The 18,384-nt window shown below is 36.6% G+C and overlaps 1 long non-coding RNA gene across 1 annotated transcript; it reads left to right on the top strand.

Moving 5' to 3' along the window:
* The first annotated feature begins 2,095 nt into the window (after positions 1-2,095).
* LOC147581499 (uncharacterized) lies at positions 2,096-15,126 on the top strand. The gene is made up of 2 exons (XR_015249684.1): positions 2,096-2,406; positions 14,457-15,126. It is a non-coding gene; the product is annotated as an uncharacterized LOC147581499 (long non-coding RNA).
* Positions 15,127-18,384: the final 3,258 nt, after the last annotated feature.

The following is an 18,384-nucleotide window of genomic DNA, read 5'->3' as shown; positions in this document are numbered from 1 at the left end:
ATCATTTTTCTGTTTTGTAAAACAAGGGGTTGGATAAAATGGTCTTTAATATCACTTTAAACCCTAATTTAAAGTGTAATTTATGATTTTTAAAAAAAAACTATAGGGGCGCCTGGGTGGCGCAGTCGGTTAAGCGTCCGACTTCAGCCAGATCACGATCTCACGGTCCGTGAGTTCGAGCCCCGCGTCAGGCTCTGGGCTGATGGCTCGGAGCCTGGAGCCTGTTTCCGATTCTGTGTCTCCCTCTCTCTCTGCCCCTCCCCCATTCATGCTCTGTCTCTCTCTGTCCCAAAAATAAATAAACATTGAAAAAAAAATTAAAAAAAAAAACTATAAATAAACTATAAATCATAGTTTACCTTAGGGTTCACTTTCAATGTTGTACATTGTATGGGTTTGGACAAATGTCCATTATTATAATATCATAAAAAGTGTTTTTATTGCTCTTAAAATTTCTCTGTGTTCTGTTCATCTGTCCTAACCCCATCTCTCTCCGTCTCCCTGTGTCCCCCCTCCTCCTCTCCTTTTCTCATATAGAATACAGCAAAGCCTTGATTTACAAGCATAATCCATTCCAGAAACATGCTTGTAATCCAAAGCACTCGTATATCAAAGCGAATTCCAAGAACCATTGGCTCATTTGCGATGATGTGACATTCAGTGTCACACACTACTCACATTGCAAGACCCCTCTTTTATCGAGTTAAAATTTATTAGAAATGTTTGCTCGTCTTGTGGAACACTCACAGGACAAATTACTTGCAATCCAGGGTTTTACTGTATTTGGTTTGATAAGCAATGGAGGTGGTGCATTTATTCATTTAATAAGTAAGTGCTTGTTGAATGTTTAAGCTTGTGCCATTTTGTAAGGCACTGTTACCACAACATATGTCACTAATTATAACTAAGACTTACTCAGCTGCTGTGTGATGAGCATATATGTTGTTTTTAATCATCACAAACATCCTACACCCCATTTCTCATGTAAGAAAAACATGACTTAGAGGAGTCAGATCTTTACTGACTTTCAGGCAGCTAACTTCTGTTCAAGTTCTTGAAGCTAGGCTTGTCAGATTCCAAAATCAAGCATAGTCAAGGAAGGCCAGTAGAGAAGTATTGAAAAGTAAAAAGAATGAACATTTTCTAACCTTTTATTCTTTAAAAGTATGTTCAAATTTTTGAAATATTTGGAATAAAAAATCCAGTAACTTGGTTTAAGAAGAAATTTATTAGAAAGCAACATCCCTATAAGTCTCAGCCATTACTGAGCATTTCTGTCTTAATAATAAATGTTAAAAGTCTTCTCAGGACAACCTTTGGTTAGAGAGTTTTAAAAAAGTCACAATATGAATAATTATGGCAGCCAGAAGTATAATTTTGCTGCAGTGACAGGTAATAACATGCCTTTTTCTTCCTTTTAACACATGATTACTTTGTGGCTGTAATAAAACAACTTTACACAAATGATCCATAGCAGTAAATATCCAGATATCCAACAAGAAGAGGTTAAAAATGCCATTCTAGTGAATTTTAGTTTAATTTAATTTACTGATATGCTCATCAAGTGTCACTTGAAATGACCAAAATCTATGCAAAATCTATGTAATATGTTTAATTTTAGCTAATTTACTTTTCTTCCCAGATAACTACAGTAGAAGAACAATTTAAGCTTAATCTACATTTTGGATGTCAGCATCAGGTATATAAGTTAGTTTATAGATTTCTTTGCTCAAGATGATTATGTAGTGTCATTCTGTGTTACTGAGTAATGCATATATACCTGTGGACGTTTCAATAGTGTTGCATTTTTTTTTAATTTATTATTATTTTTTTCATTCAAGTTAGTTAACAAAAGGTGTAGTATTGGTTTCAGGAGTAGAGTTATATATGCTTTTTCATGATCATTTTCCTAATTATTCCTTAATGTCCTAGTTCATTAATTATTCAATAGCTTTTTAATAAATAGAAACTTATTCTTCATTACAGAGATATACTTATTAAATTGGCCAGTGTAACTGACTTCCAAATAGTTATTCTACCACATATAGTATATAAGTAATCCCATCCTCCTCACCAGTGATTTTTTAAGGGATCATATTGTGACTTAATTCTGCCCAATAAAACATGAAGAATTCTATTGTAGAACTTCTGAGAATAGTTTCTTCCCTCTTGAGAGACAGTTCGTCTCTTCTTCCTGCTGACAATGCCAGGTGACACATAGCATTTTACAGCCATCCTGTAGCCATGAGGGGTTGGGGTGGAGGGCAAGGACTGTGAAGATGGCAGAGCCCAGTGCCAGGAATTGTGTCTTCAATGACAATGATGGGCTGTTGAATCACCCAGGACTGAAGTTTGCCCCACCTTTAACGTCTTGTTAGGAGAGAGCATGTACTTCCAGAGAATCAGGTATGTGTTTTCTGTCACTTACAGCTGAATGTGTCCTTAACAGATACTTTCATTTAATGGTATATAATCATAGTGTGGTCACTTCAGATGGCAATTTGAATTTTTGGTGCCCAATTACAATTTTAGATTTCATCATAGACTGTATTTTCAGTGCTTCAGCTTTTTCATCATTAGTTAATACATGACAGAGGGAAAGAGACAGGTGCAAGCACGATAGGAGATTATATAATGGAGTGAGTGCATAAGACTTTGATTATAATCCCCTTTCTGTCATTATGTGTATATATAGTCATCATATATATGTCAATGTATATCGTCATTATAAACATATATATCCTGTCATTCCATGTATATGAGTGAGTCCGTTTTCAGAATTTCCTGTCACATTGAATACAGAATGAAACTAATCAAAAGAATTGGATAGTGAAGGATGGAGCATCTGGCTTTAAGTAGCTTGAAAGTAAGGATATAAGAATGAATCAAGCTTGCATTTATTTTCCCTTTTAATTTTACTTTGCATAATGATTAAAGCGAATGTTTAATTGCTATTGTTATTTAGACCAGTCTGTAGATCTAAAGGGTAGCTGGGTCATTCAGTTTATTTCTCCGCCTCAGAATTGGACATGATAACTTACCCAGACACATCTATTTTAAATTCTCTAATTGTCGTTCATAAAGATAACAACCCTCTCTCAGTAGCCAAAGATCATATTCATTTTCTTTATTTTTTCACAAGTTATTCTTTCATCTCTCCTGAATTTCATGCAGGTCTTCATGCATCCAGGTCCATTTGCTTATTTTCTCCTTGTTGACATAAACATTATTTGCTTTTTTCTTAAAGTAATTATATATATATACATATATATGTATATATATATAGTACATATATATAGTACATGTATATATGTACTTTTATATATTTGTTCTTAAAGTAATTCTATTTATACCTAAAAATGTGAACATATCCTCTTTTTGAACCTTACATGAGTTCCTGTCTGTTTTAATGTATAATGAACCCTGAGCATGTTTGTTGTGACATAAAAATATATGCTCTGAATCCTTTGTAATTTATTTGGTATTTAGGATTTGCTTTATTTTCTCTGAACTATTGTTCTTCTCATCACCTTCAGATTTGGAGATTATGATGTTGTCACTAATGCAACGTTGGAACAGATTAGAATTACGGGTAGCAGTTAATAAGAGCAATTCTGGTCAGCTAACCTGGGTTAAAATAGTTGGTCTGCAATTTTAGGCAAATTATTTAAAGCATCAGCTTTAGTTTTAAAACTAAATCAATAAGCTAGAATAATAAAAATATCTGTTGGAAGGTGTTTTGTAAAGATTCAATGTGGTCATTTATGTCAAGCAGTTAGCGCTACATGCAACATTGTTATTATTTTAATGTTTTTCTGGAAAGAGAGAGAACGTGAGTGAGTGGGTGAGAGGCAGAGAGAGAGGGGGGAAGAGGATCTGAAGTGAGCTCTGTGACAACAAAGAACCCCACACGGGACTTAAACCCACAAACTGTGAGATTATGATCTGAGCCAACGTCAGAAGCTCAACTGACTGAGCCATGCAGGTGCCCCATTTTGTTAGCTATTTTTGATACCAACATGTAAAATAACAAGATTATTATATACTGTGTATGGGATATTAGTACAGCATGGTTAGTTTTTTTTTTTTTTTAATATAAATCTATGTACTTATTCTCTAACTTTTAAAAAACTTGTGTTTAAATGTGTTTTTTAGGGGTGCCTGGGTGGCTCAGTCAGTTAAGCGTCTGACTTCAGCTCAGGTCACGATCTCTTGGTCCGTGAGTTCGAGCCCCGCGTCAGGCTCTAGGCTGATGGCTCAGAGCCTGGAGCCTGCTTCCCACTCTGTGTCTCCCTCTCTCTCTGCCCCTCCCCTGTTCATGCTCTGTCTCTCTCTGTCTCAAAAATAAATAAAAAACGTTAAAAAAAATAAATGTGTTTTTTTTAGTATCTCTTTGCATGTATTTGACATTATAATTACTGGTATATAAGGTGCCTGTGAGATTTTCAGAATGTGAGAAAAGTAGCTTAACAGCTGTAAAATATGGGCATGCATATTTAAAAAGGAAAGAAGTTCCTATCTGTTTACTCAAGCATATTATAACATATATCTTACTACAACCACAGCATTTGTGTTTGTAAATATTAAATGCATATCTCCTGTCCATGTAGTTCTGGAAAGATCGCTATTATCCTGATTGTTTAAAAACAGCTCCTAGCCAACCCTTCAATCTAATTACATCCTGGATTCATCTCATTCTGTCTCATTTCTTGTAAAGCATTCCTTTTCCCCTTATTTTTTGCTAATGGACATTATCCTATACCCATAGCTGCCTAATCTGGAACTCTTGTCTTCATCTACTCCCATATTCAGTCATTAACTCCTACTATCTCCTATAATAACTCCTATAATCTGTGGAATCCTCTCCTTCTTATTTGTTCTCCCTGACTCCATAATTAATGTATTCAAGTCAGTAAAAATCATTCAATAATTACTGGGTACCAGACATTTACTAAGCAAAGGGTATAAGCACATTGTGGTACACAGGGCATGATCATCACCCACCTATCAGGCAAGAAAATACTACATAAGTATAAATGGTTAAATCTATCCCATCTCCATTGTTATCACCCTGTTCTTAGCCATTTCTGAAATAGTCTCTAAAGAAGCTGGCCCAATTCTTCCCTGTTCATTGTACTCCATTCTGCACACAAAAGCCAAAGTGACAGTTTTACAAAAAAAAAAAAAAAAAAATTTAGACCATGTCATTTTCCCCAATAAGTACCACTCAATAACTTTCTTTTATATTTAGAATAAAATATAAACTCGTCCCACAAGACATGAGTAATCAAGCTCCTGCTTCTTTCCTCTAAGTGGCCTGGCACACTTTCTTCCTTGATGGTTACCCTCTCCTACAGTGGTCTGCTTTCACTTCTGGGTCCCTTCCCTCCTCAGACTACAAATTCTCTTCCTCTGCCTGAGGTACTGCTCTGGTTACTGTGTGCCTAGCTTCTGCCTGCACTTCCTTCTTTCTGGTCTTGCTTTACAGCCATTTCTTTAGACGGAGTTTCTCATGCTCTCATGCTATTCTCAGTCGTAGAATTTAATACAAAATATACTGCTTCTCAAGCTCCACCCCACGCCTGTGAAAACAGACTATCTGCTGCTGTGGCCTAGGCTTTGGTAGTTTTAAACGACTCTCAGGTGATATATATATTTTTAAGCACTCCTTAAAAAAGCACAGAGCTTTTTTAAGTATAGTAAAGTCCAAGCCCCTTTGGACTTAAGTACTCCTGTTAGGTACAGTAAAGTCCAAGCCCCCACCTTCATACATGGATACATGGGACTCTTCACCCTTTGTTCCTCAATTATGTAGGCAGCTTCTCCTCTGTTCCATTTATGTATGTATGTATGTATGTATGTATGTATTTATTTATTGACTAGACATATATTCTAGGCACAGGAACTCACTCCTTCCTACTGAATTTGTCACATGTTACTGACCCCACCAATATTTTCACTATTCAGATGTTTTTCTCTCCAAATAAATCCTAGTTTGTTATCAGCTCAACCACTGGCGTTTTGATTCTTTACTGATTTCCTAGAAAGGTAGAGTATCTATCACCCTTACATCTATTTCAAGCATATCACTCTTTAGTGATGGATCCAGGTGTTACGGGGTCAGAAGCTTTTAGAATGTTTCAACCTCGCTTTAAGATAAGGAATACAAATCTGGTGTGGGTCCTTGGAAGGAACCGTGAAGGAAGATGCCTTGATGCTTTGATAGGCTTTGTGGTAAATCTACCCCCATCTCCATTACAGCAGTTCTCATAGACCTTTGAAATTTGTTTATTCCTCGGGGGCGCCTGGGTGGCTCAGTTGATTGAGCGTCCGACTTTGGCTCAGGTCACGATCTCTCCGTATGTGAGTTCAAGCCCCACGTCGGGCTCTGTGCTGACCGCTCGGAGCCTGGAGCCTGTTTCAGATTCTGTGTCTCCCTCTCTCTCTGACCCTCCCCCGTTCATGCTCTGTCTCAAAAATAAATAAACGTTAAAAAAAAAAAAAGAAATTTGTTTATTCCTCAGCATTTCTCCCTAGACCGATTTGTTGAGGGCAGAGATGCTGTGTTGTTTTTTAGGTGGAAGAAAGCTGGTATAGAGTAACTTCTCAAAACTATTTTAACAAATCACTGGATGACTTTCTTAAACTCTACAGTATACCTTCACTGGAGCAAAAGGAAACACATTCAAATTGGAGAAAGAAGGACCAGGCTCTCTTCTACCAATTATCCTTCTTTATATGGACCTTATAAGCTACCTTGTTTGCTTCCTCTTCCTCACTCCTGCTGGTCACCCCACACTTAGCCTGCTAGTTTTAAGAGCTGTCTACTCCTTTTTATCCTTTTATATTAGGTTCACTGGTAGGGCGGTGGTGCCCACAGTTTGGTCCATAAATTTATGCCTCAAACATTGGGCACTTGGTAAAAATGGCACGTTTATGAACCCCCCTGTCAGATTTTTTAAGTCACAATCCCTAAGAACAGAGTCTAGGAACCTGTATTTTTGCTATGCTCTACATGAAGCACACTCAAATGTGAAAACTACTCCGTGGAGTCTTTGGGATCAAATCTTACTTTCTGTTAGAATCTTTACAGAATTTCTCTACTCCCGGCTGGTAACCCCTTTTGCTAAACCCTTCCACAGTGGCTGTTTGCACCGTTAATCTGAAGTATACAATTCAACAGAAAGCTCCATGGGATAGGACTGTGTAAGCCTTCTTTACCAATTTGTCCAGTGCCCAGCACAATTGCTGACTTAGAAGAGGTGTTCATCATGTTGGGATACATACGTGAAGAAAAGAGGAGTCCTTATTTCTGGGGGTGAAGGGATGAAAGGCACTTTGTAAAAACAACAAGAGTCAATAAGGACACTGAAGAAATAGGAGATAATCAAGACTTGTAGAGTATCTGCTGAGGAAGGAAAGGGGGAGTTTGAAAGGGAATACACTTTACTTCTTGTAAGAATAGTCATAAAGACTGGGGGAAATGATTGGCAGAGAGCACAGGTGTCATTTAATGTCCTTTTCAGAGGGGGACCTAACACCAAAAGTGCAGTAATGTTAGATTCCAGAGTCAAATGTGATTCAGTTATGCCAGTATGTTTATTCAGATTATGAAGGCAAAATGCTACTTTAAACTTTTATGTTTCTGCCCTACTTAAAATGTAGTCTGCCGACTAACCACATTAAGCAGGTAAACTTTGCTCATCTAACAAATCTGGGCATGTCTGATTGAACACTTATCTGTAATGCTAGGTGGAAACTCTAAGACCCTACATCGTATTATGTGTTGTTAAGTGTCTGGCAGGACACAGAATGGGTTTGGCTGAATCAGGAGTTTGGGGTAAATCTAAAATATATTGTGGTCGCCATGAGGCCTTGGTAACTATTTTGACAAAGGCCTGCAGATGCCTCTTACCAAGAACAGGAATTGAGTTTACATATAGCTCTTAAATACTGCTCCATATCATAATTTCAGATGTTGTCAAGCATTTCTTTTGGTAGGAGAAGTTTGAAAACAATGATTGATGGAATTAATAACATAGGAATATTAGAAGAAATGAAATCACCGATTTATTTCTGTTAAATAGCCACAGAAATCCAAAATAAGAAAATCATGTTCGAATAGTTGCAATACTAGATATGAATTACATGAGAGTAAGTAAAAGTGATAAATCACTTTTAAAATAGCAATCTTCAAATGTCTTCATATAATTTATTTTATTTTTGTAAGCTTGCTAGAGTATTTATCAAATCTTCGTGAATCATTTTAGAGAAATAATTTCAGGGGAAGGGAAGAGATATGCGGTAGTGGGATGGTACAGAGATTTAGGTACTAAATTACTCTCAGGTAAAAGAGTTGGTCAGCTCTGTCCCTCACATACCTGTGAGCATACAACAGTGAAATACTCAATACCTGTGAGCATACAATAGTATGCTGGAGCATACAATAGTGAAATGCTCAATAACATGTTTGATTTGAAACTACCTGTTATAAAAGAGGTACCAATGTTTTGAGTTTGGGATCTGTTTAGAGGATATTTTTAACAAGAATTTATTCTCTCCATATAAAAATTACTTAAGTCAATATCACAGGGAATCTTCACTTCTGGTACTACATATAATTTGGCCTCAAACCTGCGTTTTGTACTTCGTGTAATCAAGAAGCCTCAAACTTACAAATGAGGTTCACTGAAAAAATTTGAATGTAGTTTTTTCACCTTTGTACTTTCACTAATGTCTTTTAACAATTCAATAAGTATTTATTATGTGTATACTATATATAGTTATGCAAATTCCAAAATTGTAAAACATAGTTTTAGACACCAAGAGCTCAGCAACTAGTGAAGAAAACCCACACGTAGAGAGATCATTTTATTAAAATATGCTATGTGGCAAATGTGGAAAAATAAGCAATGTGGTATTTAAGTATCAGGTAAGATATTCTATTTGGCAGAAAAAAATTGTATGAGTTGTAAAGTTTTAGGACATAGAAAATAAAACAACTCAGGAAACTTAAAAGTCTAATATAATCACACTTGAAAAATAAGAATACGTTAATTGTGTAAAGAGAAAAATAAAAAGATACATTAATCATTTTGTAGTGTGCTGAAGGGTAACTCTGGGACACTTTTAACTCAACAAGAATTGAACTGAAAGTTTTTAAATCTATTTTTTTACTTTGAAGTTTGGATCTCCATTTTTCCCTCAGACGTCTGTGCTGTATCCAAATTAGATTTTTCTATTCATAATTTAATTTATGATTATTTAAACTACATTTAGATAATGTCACCTGCTTCATGACACTTTCGTATCACTACCAACGTCCTACCTTTTACTTTTGCCTTTAAACTTTAGAGTGGCACCGAACACTTTCTATGTGCTTTGATAATTCTTTGAACATACATCCTGGCTCTGCTATAAGGCCAAGGGCAAGATTAATAATGTCTCATTGTTCTTTTAACCTCCTTCACAGCCTCTGGCTTAGGACTTCACAGTTTCAATAAGTATTCATTAAATGATGTTCCTTGGGCTTGCTAGTGATGCCTTATATTCATAAATTATGTTAAAGGCTAAGAGTTTGCTTCTACGTAATACGAAGGTGGGATGGTAGTGGTAGGTGTTAACAGTTAAAAATGTGTGAAGAAAATGGAAACAAAGGGATAAAAATGTCTATTTATTGGCTTACGTAATTCATTTCCACAATGCTGTATTCTTATATTTCTTAAACTAATAAGCACAGAACCTTTTATGGGATGTAAATTACAAAGTTTATCTATGACAATAGCTAATTTTCCCCTTGTATTTTAATCCCCTGAACACATTAAATGATATTTAGAAGGAATCCCTACCTTTTAAAATCTGCATCCTAATGAGATTTTTCCTTTGCTACTCATTTTTTTTTTAAGTTTATTTATTTATTTTGAGAGAGACAAAGAGACTGCAAGCACAGGCGTGAAGGAAGAGAGGGAGAATCCCAAGCAGGCTCTTCACCATCAGCACAGAGCCCGGCATGGGGCTTGAACTCACAAACCCATGAGACCATGACCTGAGCTGAAATCAAGGGTCAGAGGGCTCAAAGGACTAAGCCACCCAAATGCCCCTACTTTGTCACTCTTGAACGCACAAACTTTTTTCTGGGACAGCCATTTTGTCACTCATTTGTGCATTCCTTTATCATCAATTCAGTATTCTAAAGGCTCTGGAGAAGAAGATGCAAATTTTACTCTCAAAAGACTGAGCAACCAGAAAGGAGAGATAAAAAAGATCTGATTATAAAGCAATATGAATATACATTAATGAAGTATAACTAGGGTGACTTAAGAGCACAAAAGAAATACTAATTTTTACAGGGCTAAGAAGGTGGTAATATAGATAAGACTTTGTAGTGGCAATAAAATTATAATTGAATTTTAAAGGAGGAATCACATTTATATGCTTTTTAAAAAAAATTTATTAGAGACAGAGAGGGAGCAGGGGAGGGGCAGAGAGAAAGGGAGAGAATCTCAAGCAGACTCCACACTGTCAGCACAGAGCCCAACACGGGGCTCAATCTCATGAACTGGAACTGTGAGATCGTGACCTGAGCTAAAATCAAGTAGAACATTTAACTGACTGAGCCACTCAGGCGCCTCTCAAATTTATATTATTAATCTAATTATCCAGCTAGATCCATTATCCTAGATCGACCATTTCACTGAGCATCCATGAAGTGCTAAGCTCTAGAGGTATATAATTGACTAAGTCATAGTACCTGTTCTACAGAGGCTCTCAGTATAGGCAGAGTGATCAGAGTGTATAGAAATTAATTACAGATGAATGATACACCAGACCAAATGTTCCAAAAGGGAAGATATCATTTCTACTTTGTTCACTGCTGTGTCCACAGGAATGAATTCAGTGCCTGATGCTAAATAAATGTGTTAAAATAATGAATGAATGAATGAATGAATGAATGAATGACATAACCAGAAGCATATCCATGGAAGGCATAAGAGTAGGATTGATGGTAGATTGGGAAGCTCTGGCATCAGTTCCAAGAGTGAGATGTATGTATAGAATTCACTGAGGACCAGTTTCCATGCTTCCTTCGTTTCCATGCTTCCTTCTTTGCATTCCCAACTTCAGTCTACAAACAAAACTCTTTTCAAGATGCATAAATTTAGGTAAAGAGATTTTAAATCATTTATCAAGGGCTCCAAAGTTAATACACAATATTTAATTTTAGACGTCTCTGACTCACCATCAAAAATTCCTTTGTTTATTTAAACAACTTCTAAAAGACAACAAACCTACTTGCAGATGAATCTATAGTCATAGAGAAGCATTTATTAAAGGCATACCTAATAACCATAGAGTTTGATAAATTAAGAGCATTATGAAATAGATGTTTATTATAATTTATTGTGCAAATCATCAGACCAAAAAGTGCATGCTGTTTTCCATAGGCTTACTTTCTAAGGCGGTTTCTACATTGGGATCTGGATGATTCATAAAAATGCTAAATCAAATTACCTTGCTTCCTGCTTTACCATTGGTCATTGCTTATTTATGTTAGAGGCAGTGAACTATTTCACACAAACAGAACTCTCAAATTGGAATACTTTTCTTGACTTCAGCAAATATTTTGTAGAAGGATTTGGCCACTATCTATCCTCTGTGTTTGAGCAATATATAAAACAAATCCAACAGGTTTCTTAACTTTCACTTTTAACCATTGAAACCTTCTTTAATAGATTTCAATTAATAATTATTTCATTAACTTGTTGATTTTCCAGATATTGATTATATATTCTCCATGCCATGCTTCGGTACTAAGCACTGACTGGCACAATCCCTATGAGATAAGGAATACTGGAGTTTATAGCCCAGCAGGGCAGACCCTCAGTTTAACAACTAAATACAATAATATGGCCCTGTAGGAACACACAGAAGGGACAAAATTTCAGAATGCTAGAGAAGGCCTTCTGAGGAAGTTACACTTAACCTCACCAACATGAGAATCCCTTTTCTAGTCAGGGAGGGAAGGAATGAATGACAGAGTACCAGTACCAGTGAAATTCATGCCTGGAGACAAAGAATAGAACGCTAAGAGCACATTGACAAACTCTAAGTGAAGAAGTAGGCAGAACCCAGATGGCAGAGGGCTTTCTAAACCATTTCAAGGTACTTAGCAATATTTCAACAGTCAGAAACCATGAAAGTCATTAAATGTGTAGGTAATTGTTGAGGAATGTATACCTTTGGAATGTGAGAAATATCTTGCAAGGGTACAGAATGTGATGTGAGAAGGAGCTATTTTGGTCATACTTCAGAAGACAAACTGTGGAGGCCTGGATTAACTTAGCACCAGGAACAGGAAAAAGTTGGATTGAATTGGAACTGTCAAGATTAGATCATTGATTTGGTGTTAGGAGGTGCTGATGTTTCCCAGGATTTGAACTTAGGTTTTAGGGGAGATGGTGATGCATTTTACTGATGTACAGAGCACTGAAGGAAGGGAGATTTGTTGAGGGTTAATCTAATGGGAGAGAATGAGCAGTTCAGTTTTGGTTATGTTGAGTTCAAAGTGCTGTGAGACTGCCAAGTGAGGATGTCTAGAAAGCTACTGAATATACAGATTTCAACCTTAGGAAATATGAGAGAGAGAGAGAGAGAGAAAGAATAAGAGGAGATGGCTTAAGAGAAAAATAATGTTTAATGGATTGATGGGTAACCAGTAAGCCTCATAAGATAGTGAAAAAGATTGGCAGGCGGTAGAGAAGGAAAACCACAGAGTTGGAATTGTGAGAAGAGAGCTTTTTTCAGAAGGATAACATTAGTGAACAACATAAAATGGCCCTGATAAATCCAGCACTGTATAATAGCAAATAGGTTGAGAGGATTTAGCAACATGAAGGTCATTTGTCCTTTGCAAGGTCAGTTGAAGAGGGCAACTGGGGCAAAGGTTCAATTGCAGTGAAGTTGGGATTTCTTACTGAAAGGTAAGAACTTAGAGCCAGCACAGGTAGGGAATTTGGATTAATAAGTTTGTGCTCAAAGGCAAGGGGAGAGCCAGAGAAATAACTAGAAAGAAGACCCAATCAAAAGAGATTATTTTATTTTATTTTTGGTTAAATTGGGGGAGACCTAGAGAATGTCAGTGATGATGGGAATGGGCCTTACGGAGAGAGTGTGAGAATGTAGTAGAGGTCATAGATGGACTATAGACTGGCATAGCTGAGAAAGCAGAAGGAGGCAGGGTCCAGGGTGAAGGAGGAGAAATTGACCTTGCATGGTAAGAAACACTTCTAACAAACAATGGCTGAAGGAGAAAAGGACAGTGTGGATCCAATCAAGGCTTTATATTTCATGATAGGACATCTGAAGGTGTTCCTTTTTTTTTTCTTTTTCCCCCTAATAATTTATTTCTTTTTTGCACTTTATATCCAAGTTAGTTAGCGTATGATACAACAGTAATTTCAGGAGTAGATTCCTTAAGCCCCTTACCCATCTAGCCCATCCCTCCTCCCACAACCCCTCCAGAAACCCTGTGTTTATTTATAGTTAAGAGTCTCTTATGTTTTGTGTCCCTCCCTGTTTTTATATTATTTTTGCTTTCCCTCCCTCATGTTCATCTGTTTTGTATATTAAAGTCCTCATATGAGTGAAGTCATATGATATTTGTCTTTCTCTGACTAATTTCACTTAGCATAATACCCTCTAGTTCCATCCACATAATTACAAATGGCAAGATTTCATTCTTTCTGATTGCTAAGTAATACTCCATTGTGTGTGTGTGTGTGTGTGTGTGTGTGTGTGTGTATGAATGGATAAAGAAGTCATACACACACACACACACACACACACACATATATATATATATATATATATATATATATATATATATATATGACTTCTTTATCCATTCTTCCATTGATGTACATTTGGGCTCTTTTCATAGTTTGGCTATTGTCCAGCGCTACTATAAACATTGGGGTGCATGTGCCCCTTCAAAACAGCACATCTGTATCCCTTGGATAAATACCTAGTAGTGCAATTGCTGGGCCATAGGAAAGTTCTATTCTTAATTTTTTGAGGAACCTCCATACTGTTTTCCAGAGTGGCTGCACCAGCTTGCATTCCCACCAGTGCAAAAGAGATCCTCTTTCTCCCCACCCTTGCCAACATCTCTCGTTGCCTGAGTTGCTAATGTTAGCCATTCTGACAGGTGTAAGGTGGTATCTCATGGTGGTTTTGATTTGTATTTCCCTGATGATGAGTGATGTGGAGCATTTTTTCATGTGTCGGTTGGCCATCTGGATGTCTTCTTGGGAGAAGTGTCTATTTATGTCTTTTGCCCATTTCGTCACTGGATTATTTGTTTTTTGGGTGTTGAGTTTGATAAGTTCTGTCTCGATTTTGGATGCTAACCCTTTGTCTGATATGTCGTTCGTAAATATCTTCTCCCATTCTGTCAGTTGCCTTTTAGTTTTGCTAATTGTTTCCTTTGCTGTGCTGAAGAAGAATGAACCTGGACGACTTTCTTACACCATACACAAAAATAAACTCAAAACGGATGAAAGACCTAAATGTAAGATAGGAAGCCATCAAAATCCTCGAGGAGAAAGCAGGCAAAAACCTCTTTGATCTTGGATGCAGCAACTTCTTACTCAACACGTCTCCTGAGGCAAGGAAAACAAAAGCAAAAATGAACTATTGGGACTTCATCAAATTAGTATTCCCATTTTAAATTTAAGGACATCAAAAAAAGTTTAAAGAAATTGCCACATTGGAACTAGGAAATCGAGCCAGGATTCAATCCAGACAGTCCAACTACGGAGCCCTGATCTTGGCTGTTAAAGTTGTACTCATGGTTAGCAACATCAAATCACTCGGCATTTGAATGGGTTACTTGGAACTCAAAGTTGATAAATGTCCTAGAAAGAAGCATCTGGAAAGGAGAAGCTCCATTGTTTCCTATACTGATGGATATTCCAGAAAGTGAAAGAACCAGAGTGAAAATTTGCTTATAATTCTTGTACATACTACATAAAAATTTCAAACACCTAGTACATATGGTTAAATGGTTATAAATATTTATCTCATGGGTTCAGAAAATAAAAGGAAATCTTGTCTTTTGTTTTAAAAGTACTTTTTTTCTAGTTTTCAGGAATGCCTTTCAATTGTATATATTTTGTAATTTAGCAAATAATTTTTCTCTCATTTTATTAACATTTTTCCCATACATACTTCTACCAGAGTCCCTTTTAACCTTTATCTTTTGAGGTGAATTAATAATTTTGTGTACCCCAATATGGAAAATAACTTCATTATGAATTTTTAGTCATATCCCATTTAAATTTCCTACAGGGAATGCAAAAAGCTGGTACTACCTGGGTGTCATATGGAACAAGTCATTTCTAAACTCTTTCAAAGCTTGATTTGCTCTGGTTTGACAAAACTGAAATAATGAAAACTTTTGAATCTGGTATACCTAGATTATTTTACTATTATCAGAATAGAAATTAGAAATTATTAGAATATTATATAATTTGATCATCAGAATGAGAAACGGGCTGGGTTTGGCTTCATAAAGACATGCCACCTTTTCCATCTATGTTTTCAGGTAACAAAACCAGGAACAGCACATTCATCTAGCTGAGAGGCCTCTGAAGTATCTCTTCAAGCCAACAGGGCTCTGTGCTCCTGCAGCACAGTGGACTCAGTATGTCTATAGGCCTTAGTGACCTTGAAAAATCATCCATACGTTTTCTACATATCAGACTAATCATAGCTAAGGGGGGCAATTGTGTCTCTACTTTGGCATTATCAGTCTGATAAGTTTAAATGGAAAAAAAAATGCTTTTCAGCATTTTCCATAGTCATTTAAACTGATATTTAATCGTAGTATTACTCTTAACATCAGTGAAGCATTCCAGAGCTACTCTGTCATGTAGCTTTAATTTTTCCCCCTTGGTAAAATGAGCTTGTACCACGGTGCTACAGAGCAAATGGCCGATTGAATATTTGCATCAAAGAGTTTGTTCAGTCAATTTCAGTGTTAAAAATATAAACAAGGAGAAATTCATTTTTATGCATATCATGTGTCTTCTGAAAGTCAGTTAGAAAAGAATATATCAATTTCAATATTGATTATATCCATTGTTTCCCTCATGTAATATTTATTTTCACAGAAATGCCCTAGGTGAATACAACTCTCTCCAGCTTGAGGTTTTTACTTTGGGAAATAATTCAGAGAGTTCAAAGCCTCCAACTCTGATAGATTGGTTGTCAGCGCAGAGCCAAATATCTTTCTCTGATACTTGCTTACAAATAGAGACTCAATGGGCCCAGGGATAAGAAACAGAAGTTTAGTGCAGGTGCCTGTCCTGGTTTAAGCATATTTGGTGTTCAACTTTTGTAAAAATGTTTACTCTCATGATGCATTATTGTTTACAGAGGGCTGCTGTAGCCATTTCTCTTTGCTGCAGAACTGTGGCTGTAATTTGTGAATCATTCCAAAAGGTCTTCCGCTTGAGAATGTGTGCCCTATTACTCCTCCTAAAATCGCACATCTTTGGACACTCTTATTGCTTCTAGCTAAAATAATAGGGAGAGGAGATGTGTTCAGGTGTAAGAATTGAGAAAATATGTTTCACTTAACAAAGACCTCATCAGGAGTCTAGTGGAAATCACGGGTTGCTTTTTAGTGAAAGCTCTTCCCTAGGTGGAACTCCTTGGCCTATTGAATGTAGAAGTATTTTTCACTCCTTGCTTTTTTTTTCAGGGAGAGAAGCACCAGTATACCTCGCAGTTATGTAGGGAAAGAAAGTGGGGGCTCTGCTCTCCTGCAATGAGTCCACCCTGTAGAAAGAAAGAATGAATTTGTGCCATTACTTTTTTGAGGACACGTCAAGGATTTACCTTTGTCTGCAGAGTAAAACCCTAATTTCTTCACAGGGACCATAAGGTTGTAAATTATTCTATCCTTGCCTTCCTCCCCAACATCATCTTTATCATTCTTCTCTTGCCCCCTGACCTCTCCAGACTCTCTGTTTTTGTTGTTCTGTGTCTGTGTTAGGGCTTTTAATTGCTTTTCTGAGATCGGAATTGTGCTCCCAGATATTTGGATAGCTATCTTATTTCCATTGTTTACATTTCATTTCAAAAGCTAGTTCTTTAAACAGATCTTCGCCCACCAGAATAGCCCTTAAGTCACTCCTTGTGTCTTTATCCTGTTTAATTTCTTCATAGTGTTTAACATTATCCATACTAATTTGTAGATATTGGTCTAATTTCTCTCTTCCTTAAGCACCAGAATGTAAGTTCCTTGAGGATACAGTCTATGTCTATCATATGCATCGCTCTATCTCCAGTGTCTAAAACAGGGTCTGTCTCTGGAGCAAATACCCAGAATTTTTTTTTTAGGTGTAAAAAAGAAAACCTATCCCATTTCCTTTAAATGCTTTTCTTGAGAAGAAAAAAGAAAGGAAACCATTAAAATGATTCAAGATAACTTTTGAAAATCAGGGCTATGAAGATTCATCCATCATATGAAACATTTTTAAAGTTCCTTTTAGATGTGAGTTTGTTGGCATCCCTGAATCTTTTAAGAAACACTTTATGCATTGCCTTTAATAATGTGATGTATTTCTGTTGGAAAACCTGTTTGGACCATAATTGCAAGTGTTGACTGATAACCACCTGCAGTGAATGGCTGGTTTGGCTTCCATTCAAGGAGCGGATAATAAAAGGAATCAATTTAACTTTCAAGATTCTGGTCATGGAGAAAAGGAGGTAGAAGGAAAGCTGTCCTTAGAGCTGTTTGTGCCAAGGCAGATGGTGGGAATAGGTTATAAGACACTCAGTGAAATAAAGCTCTTACCGAGGCTTAAAGCACTATCCAATTCTGCTGGCCAGTTGTATTTTTTCATACTTGTTTTCAATGGATATTGCTCTTTCTTGAGTCCCCAGTCAGCTGTTGTCTGTTCTTCTTGGAGTTTTGATCTATACCAATATACCAATTTAGATGCAAAATAGAGCACAAGTCATAACTCCTAATTGATACAGCATTTTAAAATGAGTGGGGCTCACTTTTTCTCAGAGGAGTCAGAAAGATGACCCCAATCCCTGAAACAGTGGTTCTCATAGAAAACTGGAATATAAATCACTGATAGCCCATTTCAGTTTGATCATTGCCCTGAATGGCTAAAGGGAGTAACTTAAATTAGCAAAAAGACTACAAGATAGAGCTGAGCTGGCCCATAGATGTTTTGTACTAGCCACAGACAAGTCATTGTGTTTACAGTATGGTCTTGGTTTCTGTGAATCTTTATTAGTTTTCATGTTTTGCCATCCAGTTTTCTTTTTTATTTAAAATTTTTTTTATTTATTTTTGAGAGAGAG

Source organism: Puma concolor, chromosome B1 (genome assembly GCF_028749965.1).
Source record: "Puma concolor isolate L17-30 chromosome B1, mPumCon1.1.hap2, whole genome shotgun sequence".
NCBI lineage: Eukaryota > Metazoa > Chordata > Mammalia > Carnivora > Felidae > Puma > Puma concolor.
This window is presented reverse-complemented; position numbering and strand designations above follow the sequence as displayed.